Raw genomic sequence first — 13,415 nt, forward strand, 5'->3', positions numbered from 1 at the left:
TTAAAAGTACAGATCAGCCCTTTTACTTTATCTAGGTAAAATTAAACCCCCGTGTTTTTTAAAATTGAACAATTAAACCCTTATTATTTAAAATCGAACAAATAAACCCTTTTAGTTTACTTTTGGGACACTTATCCCCTCAAATTTTTGGAAAATATTTTAAATATTAAAATTATTTTTGAACTTTTTTTCCTATATGATTATGAGAGACATGTCAGTCATTAACGAGTGTTTCTAATGATGTTGGATGAAAGGGGTTATTTGTTCTATTTGAAAACAAAGCGAGCTTAATTATATCCCAAAAAAGTTAAAGGGTTGATTTGTACTTTTGTGAAAGCTACGAGGAACCTTTTTCCTTGTATATACTTAAGGTACATTTATCAAGTGTTGGCAATTTTTTTGGCATGTTATTACTAGTGGATTATTGTTGTTTTTGCCATGCTTTATTTGAGTTCTCATTTTCAAATACTTTGTGTTGGCAAATAATCGCAAGTTTACGATATCGCGCAAGTAATATAACTTGGAAGACCAAGTATCGATCCCACAAGGAATAATGAATTAAACAACTAATTTCTAATATTCTTTAATTGGCTAGTAGAAAAATAAATGGTTTTGTGTAAAACTAATTAAAATCTAACTTAAATTAACTCAAGTAATTAAACTAAAAATCTGAAATTAAACAAATAAATTGAGGTTTAAACAATGATGACAAAGATATGAAGGATTGATAATTCCAAATAAACTAGTAAAAGAATGGATTAAAACTTATTTAGTGATTTTATTGTGAATCGAGCTATTCTAAAACACCGAATCCCGCTCTCTCAAACTTCAAAGATTCAAATAAAATCACAACCTAATTAACTAATCAATTATTAACTTGCTCTCACAATATTAAAAATGAATTAAATAACTAAATTGTAATTATGAAGCAAACTCAACGACTACCCAAATTCCAACCCGCTCTCACGGCGTTTTCCTCTAAGTTCTTAATTACCTATGTCTATTTAATTAACAATCTCTCAATTAGTTAATTAAACACAAAATCATGAACTAAGTGATCAAATTAATTCAAGCATTAATCTTAGTAATTAAAACACAATTTTACTCACTTATTAAATCCTAATCCAATTCGAAAACTAATCTAAGTGTTCATATCAATCCCCGAACAAAGGATTTAGTTACTCATGCTTAAACTTAAATTAAACAAAGAAGAAGATGAAGAATTAAACATAATTAGAACAATAAATACCGGAGTTGTCAATTTCGGAAGAATCGTCTTGATTAAACTTGAAATTTTCACAATCATTCTTTGCAGAAACTAATAATAAACTACTTATAAACTGCTGGAAAACAGAAGCTAAAACGCTATTTTAAGAGAACAAAAATATAACTAATGTATTCTAATTATTAAAACTAGTATATTACAAGGTCTTTATATAGTGGAGGAAGCTCTGGAATCTTCTAAGTCGATTTACAAATCGAATTTGAAATAGGAGTTTTGGTTGGAGTCGGAAAAGGAAATTAAGTCCAAGTCCAATTCTGATTAGGCAAATTTCAGCTCTTTCTCGTTCGAGACTTTGATTCCCGTTCGAGAATTAAGCCAAAATTCCATGGTTTCAAACGAACCCTTCCTTTTTTCTCTTGAGTCTCGTTCGAGAATGCCTTTCTCGTTCGACTCACCCTTTTTCTTTATGGTTCCCGTTCGAGAATTGTGTTTTTCGAACGGGAACATAGCCTTATTGCATAAGGTTCGTTCGAAAATAATAATGTCCCGTTTGAACCTTTCTTTACGATGTTAATTTCTTCGTCCGCAAGCTACGCTTTTACTACAACGCTCAATCCATCATTAATTAGCTCCAAATACTCGAGTTTCACCTAATTTCCACTGAAACACTAACAAACACTATCAAACATAAAAATGCCAAATAATGTATGAAATTAATACTAAATGTGATAAAAACCGAGTAAAATCGACCCTAATTATAGAAGTAAAATACTCCTATCAGACCTCCTCACACTTAACCTTTACTTGTCCTCAAGCAAGAAATAAATCTCACTCTATAAAATATGTTAGAAAATCTTAGCACATATCTAAACAATGAATCAATAAAAGAAATCCCCAACCTATGAACAATATGAACAACCAAAACTTCTAAACCCGACAACTACATAATGATGCAATAAAATAACAATAATAATTTTATGACATAATTCAATATAACAATTGTAATACTCCAAATATTTTAGAATAACTAAATTGTGCCACGTGTCGAGAATTCCGATAAATTAAATTAAGATGGATTTAATTTAATGATAACGAGAACTTAAAGTAATAGATATTGCGCGGATTAGCGGAAATTAAGTAAAATAACTTCGGAAATTAATATAAAATAAATTATAAATCTCGAGATGATAATTATTTCGCCAAGGTCCGCGAAATGTTTTATGGTATTTGTGCTAAAAGTTTCGGGTCAATCGGAGACCTTTTAAAATTTGGGCGCGGATGCGTTTTGGATTAAATTGTAAATTTTGAAAAGTTTAAGGGTTAAAACGTAAATTAGCCAATTAAGCTAGAAAATAGCGATTAAAAGATTATTAATGGAAAATAATAATTTTGGAGTCGTATTATTTATTTGGGTATAAATAATACGTACGTAATTGAGTTAAAGTAAATAATTAATCGATAAGTTAAAATAGAAAGTTTTAAAGAGAATTGGTAAGTTAAAGAGATGAAGGACCAAAGTGTATTTTAACCATATATATATGTAAAATGAGAAGGAAGAATGATCCAGAATCTCTCATTCTCAGACTCCTTCCCTTTCCTCATTTTCTTCGTCATTTCATTACGGTTCCGCCGCTCGATCTCCGTTTCTCGTCCGTTTCCGACGTTCTATAGCTCGAATTGATCGTATTTCGACGGCGAATCACGGTAAGCTTGACGTTTTACCGTTTGGATGGATGAATTTAAAGTTATATCGAGTTAAAGTTTTAGGCCACGGAACGATTTATTCGTTTTAAATGGTTTTAGGATTAAATTTGGATGTTTTGAATATAGATTAAGCGTTCTGGATGCGTTATGATCGTTTTTATATCAAGCACGTCGGAAACGGAGCAGGGGTGAAAACCCGCGGCTGTGCGCCGCACGGTCCAACTGTGCGAACGCACAGCAGGACTGTGCGAACGCATAGTCAGGGACTGTGCGAACGCAAAGTCCACTGTGCGAACGCACAGTGAGACGTGCGCTCGCACAGTGTTAGGCCGATCGATATTTTTGAGGAATTTGGACGTTTTCGCGTAAAATTATTGGAATTGATTAGTTTATCGACTAATTGTCGATTATGTCACGACCCGATTCTCGGCGTCGAGACCGGCGCTAGGGAATGGGAGTGGTTGCTCCGAAACCCGTAGCAAGCCTTAAAAATACATTAAAAATCACTTAAAATTTTTCGCGGAATTCAAATCATTTTCGAACATTTTAAAATCGCAGTTTAAAACGTTCTTATAAAAATTACCATTTAAAACATGCACATAATTTTCTCTTTAATTATTGCATTTTAGTTTCAAAACCATTTCGCTATGGTTTATCATGCATCTCAATATGCATACCATCTTACTATGGTTATTACTGCATTTCACTATGCAGGCCATTTCTCTATGGACTTAACTGCATTTCACTATGCAGATGCGTTCATCGCATTTTATTCAAGTGCAGTCGCTCGGACTTTCGCACAGCATTCACACATTACATATTATCAGAGTTTAAGCGTTATAATAAAATATAAGCATAAATAAGTCCAACGACTACTAGGGTATCATTGTTCATAACTCTAGCTACTGCAACTCTAGACACATAAAGGAAAGTCATTCTCACTTATTCAATCCAGGGATTTCCGGAACAAGAAATTGGAAATCCTCACCTCAAACTACTCGCCTGTAAAAATATTAAATTCAACGGGGTCAGTTATAAAAACTGGTGAATGCGTACAACATGTACTAATAAACATTAATATGAAAGCAATGCATTCCAGATTACCGATTCATATGAAACCCTAAACCATGATTCATGTTCCTATATGCTTTCAACACAGGAAACATAAATATTCCATTTTTTTTTCCAATTCCATTCGGGTTAACCTTTTATTTTTCTTTGGCCGTATTTATTTTCTCTTTTTGTACTTTTAGCCAGTCAAATCCGATTATTCTTATTTTACGTATTTGAAAGTCCCAGACTCTTCTTACAATACAACGGATTTCGGCAGTACATAAATACTGTCGCCAATTTCACTTTTTTTTTATAAAAGGTTCAACCTCTCAGATCTCGGCAGTTTGCTGACTGCCTTTGGTCGTCTATATTCCGTTGCCTCTGAAGATCTGTTCACACAGAGTCTAGGCCGTCGCCTGACTTTCCAGGCCGTCGCCAGGATTCACACAGTATATTCACATGCAACCCATTCTAAATGCAATACCGGTGATCACACAGCACTATTGCCGCCCAATAGTAAGCATGTTTCAATGAATCTAAATCGGTTTCAACACTATGAATAGTTCATGCGATTTAAATTCAAAATAAAATAAAGCATTTGCAAATCATGTAAAGCAGTTCGCAATATTTTTAATACTAATATTTAGCAGTATAAGTTGTAAACACACTCACAGTACTCGCTTATTCCAAATATAAAAATACCACCCGTCGAATATTCAAAACCTTTGCTCGCCGGTTTCCGCGACAAAACTCGCTGGATCTAATTTAGAGATTAAACATTAATAAATGTAATAACTCTAAATTCTAGGATATACTCTAGACCGACTCAACCATATAACCACATAATCACAAACCAAATTTGATTCCGACTATCTATTTCCGCGTCATCGTATTTCTATACGATACACCACATAGTTTATTTATTTCAATAAATAAACATAGAATTATAATTCCATATAATTCTAACACACATTCAATTCACATAGTTTTCTAAAAATACACTTTTAGAAAATATCAACAATCATATTTGTAATATCCCGTAAAATTTTAAATTTATTTTGTTAATTTCCGACGTGGTTCCGGATGTGTTTTGAGGGGTATTTGAAGTTTCGTAGATTTTCGTGGTTCGATTCGTTTTGGTTCGGTTTAAAAAAAAATGATTTCTTCTTGGTTTGTGGTTCAACCGAAGTGGTTGAACCACTTCTGGTTAACTCAGGTCTCAAATCGAGACCTGAGTATTTATTTTTGGTTCTCGTTCGAGAATCCAAGGATTCTCGAACGAGAACCCACTTGCAGGCCTGGTCTCGTTCGAGACCAGGCCCTTTCTCGAACGGGAGCAGGCCAGAAATGGCTATTCCCGTTCGGGAACAGGTCTTCCTTTTGGACCCCTTCGCCCAGCCCACTTCCGACCTATTTTCGACCTACTTCCTCTCGTTATATCAGCTCGACTTCTAAACAGAAAATCTTCACCACTCATCACTGGAACCCTAGCCGTTTTCCGCTTGTCATTTCGCTGAGTATCGAAGCTGTTATCATCTTCCAAAGATCGTTGTTCGGTAAGTTTTCTGATTCTTATGATTTCCAGATTTTGCTTATGAACGACATTACGTAATTTGGTTCGTTCTCTTTCGTTTCTAGATCGAAATTGATTCCGCTTGATCTCAGACGTTCTAGACTCAATTCCCTACGTCTCCCTATCTCAGTTTCGCTGAACGGTACGCCGTCGATCTCGTTCTAATCAATCCCGTTTCATCGTTTTTATACGCAAAGGTGTTCTCTGTTTTGCTGCAATGTTTCTGCCGAACCATCCCTTCCTCTTTTGGTTTTGTTTTGCTTGTCTTTTGATTATGGATCCCTTGGCATGATTAGTAGTTATTAGATCAAGCTCTTAGACTGAGTTGTTTCATCATTTGGTTCTCGGATCCGTAGTAATTTGGTTGTTCTTGGTTATCGTTGCTTGATTTCTTTCACTGCCGTGTTCTTATTCTTAGTGTTTCTGTTATGGGTTTTATTAAGTGATTAAGTTTAGTTCTTGCTTTTGCTTTGGCTTGATCCATGTGCTTTGCAAACCTTAATCTCATGCTTTTGTTTGAATATAATGGTTAGATACAAGTTTGGTTTTGATGATTGTACCTACTGTTTTGGTTTTGAGATGGGGTTATTGTTGGAGATTCATGTGGGGCGGGGTTCATGTTTGTTTCAAATAGAGAAGATGGTTAATTACCTAGGTTAATCACCAAAATGTTTTGTTCAAATCAAATAAATCCTTAGAGTTAAACTTTACAAAAATACTTGGATTTTATTTGATTCACAAATTAAAAATAGAAAGCAATAGTTAATAGAAAGCAATAGTTAATCATAATTAAGTTAATATAATTACTCGGGTAATTATATTTGTTTTCAAATGTCGTTTTGTCAAAAGTTGGCTAAATTACAATTTAGCCCCTAAACTTATTTTATAACTTAATTAAGTGGATTTTTGGTTAATAACTTTATTGTTGGTTTTAATTATAAAGAAAAGCAATAAATTGATTTCGGATATCAAATTGGCTAAAGTACAATTTAGTCCCTAATTGGTTAAAGTACGATTTAGTCCCTAAACTTTTATTAAACTTAAAATGGTTAGATTTGTGGGTTGTAACTTGGGTTACTTGAAATTAAAGTTATTGAGTTCTGCTTTTAAAATAGTTTATTATTTTAACGAATTATAAACTCGGGTTTATATTTGGTAAATGTGTTGAGTCGGGCTAGACTTGGGTCACCCGACAAGTGAGGTTAGCTTGGTAGTTGATGATAACTCGGCTAACCCACTATTTGGATATTAATTATTATTTAAAGATTTTTAAATAATATTTATAAATTGGATTTTTAAAGCGAGAACTCAATATACTTGTTTTAATTGGGCGTTTCTACCTACTGGGTATTTTTGTGTTGTTCTGGATTGTTTTATTCCGACGTGTTATTTGTGCTAGTCCTATGTGGCGTCTAGTACTCTCTAGAGTTAGGGTCTATTTTTAACAATTATTTTATATTTTCTAGACCGACTACTGTTCGTGCTTCAGAGGTGAACCAGGATTAGTTGCTTGCCAGGTTTTCACGTGGATTAGCAAGCAGTGAGTTTATATTTACTATTTACCGCTTTATTAAGTAAATTGTTATTTTAATATTAAATATATATACTGTACGTATATTTCGAACTGTTTTTATATTATGGCTCTTAGTTGGAACATGCTACCTAATGGGCATCATTAGGACTGCGTGCGCACCGGTAATGATCTGGGAAAGGTAATTATGGTAATGTGGTAACTCGGTGTGAGCATAGCTCTCGGGACCAAGTAGAGTAACTCGGTGTAGCTCAGCTCTCGGGACTCTGGTGTAAGTGTGGTCAGTGGTAACTCGGTGTAGCTCAGCTCTCGGGACCAGACCTATTGGATTATGTTTATTAATTAGAATTGTGGATTAGGGTTCCAACTATTATTCGTAATAACGTATTTAAACGTTTTAAACGGTTTTAAAGGTTTTCCACTTAATATATGTAGATAGTGGTATAAACTCATCTCAGTATATCTGACCCCGTTGTTTTCCCAAATTTTTCCCCAGGGTTATGATCTGAGAGAGTCTGGTGATCTCCGCATTTACTTTTCTTCGGAGGTTCCACTTATTTTAGTAGAACTGTAAAACTGTTTTATTCTTAGACCGCAGTAGTATCTAGACGTCTTATTATTATTATTATTTATTTTGTCGGATTGGTTCGACTGGTTATATTGCTCTAGCATGCTGTATTATTTACTTTGATTCCTGATGAATCTATTTTAGACTCGGATTTGATTAAGCATGTTATATTAACTGTTTAATATTATAACTGCTAGCTTTAGGCTGAAGTCTCGGTTGCCCCCGAGCATTGGTTTTCTGCAGGTTTATGTGTTTATGGGATAAATGAAAGGCTAGCTACGGGTTTTGGTACTACATTACCCATACCCTAGCGCCGGTCGCGATTCACGAAAATGGGTCGTGACAATATTACAATTCAAAAATATCCAAAAATATTTTTCCGTAAAATATTTTTGACCCGGGGCTCGGCCCCCCCTTATTTTCTGCCAAAAACATTTCGGCACTAACTGCTGCCAACTGAGTTTAGGACTGAGCCAACATGCTCTATCCCCTTCACTCAAACTCCGGTCACCGTATTCCGGTGGTTTTGGCCGGAAAACTCAAAAACGCTAAAAACGCTTAAAAATCCATTTTAAGCCATTTTAACACCGAAATTCACCAAATTCAGTTTCAAATACATTTTTAATTTTTATCTTGTAAAAACAGCAGCCCAAAATTTTAAAATAATATTTGTCATTATTTTAACCATTAAAACCGAAATATTAATTAATAATCAAAACCGATTATTAATCTGTCAAAACACTTCACAAAAATTATTTAAACTCCACAAATAATTATCAAACACATTTCATAAATTTTTCATAAATAATTTCTGCCCAGAAATTAAAATGACAGTTTTACCCTTTTTAGAACAATTTTGGCCGAATAGAGTTATTAAAATTTAAACCCGATTATTAAACCATTAAAAATTAACCATTAAGCATTTAATTAACATCAACCACAAATATAACTCATCCATAAATAAAATTATTTCCAGAAATTAAAAATCCACTTATTTACCATTTTTAAGCTATTTTTAAGCCTTAAAACAATTAAAAAACCGAAACCCAACTAATTAAATTAACACCCGAAATGTTTAACATTTTTAATCCACAAAAATTTCACTTTAAAGCATATATAAATCTCAACATATAGATCAGCCCAGAAATTTAAATAAATAATTTAATTTTCACGGAAAAATTATTTAAAACCGAAACCCATTAAAACAATTACTAAAACTAGTTAATTAATCAATTAAACATAATTTTAAACCATCCTAGGCATGTTTCTAGAACTCAAACAACATCAGCAAATAAAAACTAAGATTTGAGCTTGAAATTATACCTTGATTCAACATGCAAATACACCTACACGATCTACGCAATATTCCCGACAATTTTCGTGAAGAAATTTTTTGAGAGAAAATCAAAGAATAAAGCTTGGTGTTGTGAGTTATGGTGTATTCGGCACCCACAAAAATGGAGAAGAAGATTAGAGACTTGGGCACCAAGTTTAGCTTAAGAAAATATCTAGATATTATTTGGTTGTTCAATTATTTACAAGTTTGCCATTATGGCATTCTTGTAAATAATTCGAACTCTAGGGGCAAAATAATCTCAACTTTACCAAATATTCAAAAACATTAAATCATATCATATGGGCTGAGTTAAAATATTTTTGGGCCTTTAAAAATATTTAAAATAATTATTTTTACGGTTTTTAGTGAAAAATCGCAAAATTCACTTTTAACACGTAAAATTGCCAAAAATCACATTTAAGGCAAACACATAGCAAATCACATTATCACACGTATAAATTCATCACATGAATTTATTCACTATTTTCGAGGTCCTAATCAATTAAAATTGGGTTAATTACATATAAAATCACCACCTTTACACGAAATTGCAAAAATAACACGACCTTTAAAACGTGGCAATTCAGGGCACCACCTTTCATTTCTTTTCAAAAATAACACGGGCACATTTTTAGTGGCATTTTTGCTGACGTGGCGTGACACGTGGCCCTCTCATCGGGTGTCCAAGTCAGCAAAATTTTATCAAAAAATGTGCCCATGTTGTTTTTGAAAAGAAATGAAAGGTGATGCCCTGAATTGACACGTTTTAAAGGTCGTGTTATTTTTGAAAATTCGTGTAAAGGTGGTGATTTTATATGTAATTAACCCATTAAAATTGGACACTAGCGAAAATAAACACTAATAATTCTACGGGGTATTACAGATTAGTTCGAATTATTTAACCTAGCGAGGTTAAAAGAGAATTTATTTAAAAATAAAATTCGATCCGTAAACGAGTTAGAAACCGTTTATCGGAATGCACGTGGGAAGCACGACGATTAATAAAAGTAGCGTGTCGTGTCTCGAGTTTAGAATCAATCCTAGAATAGGATTCTGACGTGGGTCAATTATTTTAAAACAGTTTTAGATCCGGCGAGGCAAGAAGCCGCTGGACCATGAGCTCGGGGAGCTAGACGTTTCTAAGCACCAGAGTATTTTTGGGATAAGCGGTCATTGTGAGTTTATACAATTTGCTTTTAAAGTATTTATTTAAGCAAATATTTTATATTGCTTTGTGTTTGTTTTGCATGATTGCGATGCGAATTCTTTTATGAATTGCATATGCTTGATTTAAAACCAGTATTGATCCGATGAAACGTGCTACCTATTGGGCGACAATAGGACTGCGTGATCACCAGTTTTGATGTGACTCAGCTGGGAGCTGATGATGATTATGAAATTATGATTGGGTATATGATTTTGATACGAGTGAGCACTCGGCTACGGTGTAGTCTGGAGTCCCCGTATCTAGTGGCTGGGCCACCAGTGAGTTGGACTCACAACTTGATATTAATGATTGGGTTGCACGATGAATGATTAATATGTTTGAGGATTAGGGTTTCAATCGGATCCTATACTTGGCTACATGAGGTTTGAACGTTATTGCATTATTTTATGATTTATAAGAATACTTATTAGTAAATGTATGAACTCACTCAGTATATTCCCATATACTGACCCCTCACAGTCTTTCTTTCAGGTTAAAGCATTTTGAAGGGCGGACTTCCTTTTTCTTGTTCCGGAAGTCCACAATAGTGAAAGGTCATGTTAAAGAACGTTTTCTTCGTAGAACTGCAGTAGTCGGTAGATGTCTGTATGAGATGTAAGATTTATATTCAAACGATTTATTTATATGGGCAACTCTGATTTGATATAAAGTATATATATTATTTATTTATAAAGATCATATTTTAACCGTTTGATTTCTTTAACCAATTGCCATAAAGTGGAATTGGTTACGAATATGATTAGAGACAGGGCAGAGCTGGACAAGAGGTGTCGCTCGGTAAGACCCTAATCTATAATAATGGTTTGCGATGGTTTTTGAAAAGTAATTCAAATATGTTGATACGTATAATGATAATGTTTAAAAAGGATTTTCTGAAAACGTTTTATATAGAATAATATATTTAATTCGCGAAAAATTTATAGTGGTTTTAGACTTGTTACGGGTTCCGGAGCTACCACTCCCGTTCCCTAGCGCCGGTCTCGGCTCAATAAATTGGGTCGTGACAACAATGGTTACTAACTCATTAGTATAAGGTCAAATTGAATCAAACTTCAAGTTTCTCTATCGCTTGTGGGACATGGAAAATAATCAATTTCTCACTTAGGCAAATCGTAGCACAATTTAGTAAAAACTAAGCTAATGGTATCAATATATCAACAAGTAGGGTATATAACAAAGAAAGCTCACAATTGAAAACATGAATACTCACCATAAGCTTGCTCATAGTCCCGGACTCCGCTACTTGATTCGGTAATCAACAAAAATCATAAGGTCTTTTATGGGGTTGTAACGTGGCTAAGGTAAAGGGTAGGTAAAAAGGATAAAATAAAGGCTAATTATCAACTTAATAAACTATTTATTACTACTATTAACTTCTAGGTTGATCTAACTCCGCTTTTGCGTTTATATGAACTCATAATTTTCTTTTCTTTTTGAATTACGCTTTACTTATTGTCTTTTGCAATCTCATAATTTTTTCTTCTTTTTGAGCTTTTTGCTTGCAAATTTTATTTATATTTTTTTCAATATTTTTCAAGGCGCAAACTTTTTCTTTTAAGCTGTCACGACCCAAACTATTAAGCCGCGACCGGCGCTAGGGAACGGGAGTGGTAGCTCCAGAACCCGTAGCAAGCCTAAAACCACTGTAAATTTTTCGCGATTAAAACATATTATTATATATAATACATTATCAGAAATATTCTTTAAATAATAATTCAATAATTAAAATATCGTATTCCTTTTCTGAAAACATTCGCGAAACAATTCTTAGAAACCAGGGTCTTACCGAGCGATATCTCATATCCAGCACCGCCCTGTTTCTGATCACAAACATCACCAATTCCACTCATGGCAATTGGTATCAATTCAAACGGATAAACGCCATCTTTCTAAATAACTTATCTATAAAATTTATATCAGAGTTTCACATTTTAAATACCGTTTGAAATCAAATCATAAATCTTATTTTGACACCTATTGACTACTGCAGCTCTAAGGACTCGTACTTTGTGCAAGTCAGAAGACTTCCAACACAAAGGAGATGGTCTGTCTGATCCGACTCCGATCACCTGAAATAAAACATTGTGAGGGAGTCAGTATTTTGGGAAATACTGAGTGAGCTTGCAAGTTACTAACGGTATTAATATAAAAATATAACATCGCATCTCAATAAAACAATAATATAAAACATATAAACAGGTATTTGATCCGTACGAAACTAATATCCTAGCATGCGACACAACTCTCGAATAATCATATATCGTTCAACCCAATCATATATCTCAAGTTGTGAGTCCAACTCACTGGTGGGCCCAGCCCACTAGATACGGGGACTTCCAGGCTACACCGTAGCCGAGTTCACTCTCGTATCGAATTCATATCCAATCATTTCTCAAATGCAAACACACTAGACTGACTCAATACTGGTGATCACACAGCCTATTGACACCCAATAGGTAGCTAGTTTCTTCGGATCGCATACTAGTTCTCGTATATACATTTGATAGAAACATATAATATTTAATCAAATCATATAACATGCGATGCGTATAAACAGTATATATCTATATAAAATAACTTTGTATATATAATACACGAAAGTAAATTGCAACTCACAGTGACCGCTATCCAATCTATAATGCACTCGATATGCTGGTCAAACACTGCTAATCCCAAAACGTCTATCTCGTAGCTTGCCGGTACGTCTGGTACATATACAAACCAAATACACGTTTAGATTATAAACGTGAACCTCGTAAACCTAACGTCCTAGGTTATAGATTTAGGTTTTCCCAATTCATTCTTATCGATTTCCAATTACCCGTTATATTTATTACAAAACCCTAATCATATCCTCCATGTTCTATGTCCAAATTGCACATTTTCAGAGTCTGTAAGCTCTTATGGACTTAAGATATGATACGTCTAACTCCCATGCAGCAACTGGGCCGAAAACGACCAAGGCAGCCTTGCCTTGGTGTTGGCACGTCGTGCCAACCATTGGCACGTCGTGCCAAATTTTGGCACGTCGTGCGGCCGTCGTGCTGACCACGACAGCAAGCTTAAATCTCCACAAAATCGATCAAAAACCCATTCCGACTTGCTTGAGACATTCCCGCACATACCCAACATCATTTTTACACAAAATCCATATTAAAAACCGTCAAAAACGTTAAATTTCAATTCAAATTTGATCC

At 34.2% G+C, this 13,415-nt stretch overlaps 1 long non-coding RNA gene across 1 annotated transcript; it reads right to left on the reverse strand.

Moving 5' to 3' along the window:
- Positions 1-3,974: 3,974 nt before the first annotated feature.
- On the reverse strand, positions 3,975-9,121 carry LOC126660070 (uncharacterized). Its single transcript, XR_007635204.2, has 2 exons — positions 8,978-9,121; positions 3,975-4,742 (listed from the first exon to the last, which is right to left on the reverse strand). It is a non-coding gene; the product is annotated as an uncharacterized LOC126660070 (long non-coding RNA).
- Between the last annotated feature and the right edge of the window lie 4,294 nt (positions 9,122-13,415).

This window comes from Mercurialis annua, linkage group LG8 (genome assembly GCF_937616625.2).
Source record: "Mercurialis annua linkage group LG8, ddMerAnnu1.2, whole genome shotgun sequence".
NCBI classification, from domain to species: Eukaryota; Viridiplantae; Streptophyta; class Magnoliopsida; order Malpighiales; family Euphorbiaceae; genus Mercurialis; species Mercurialis annua.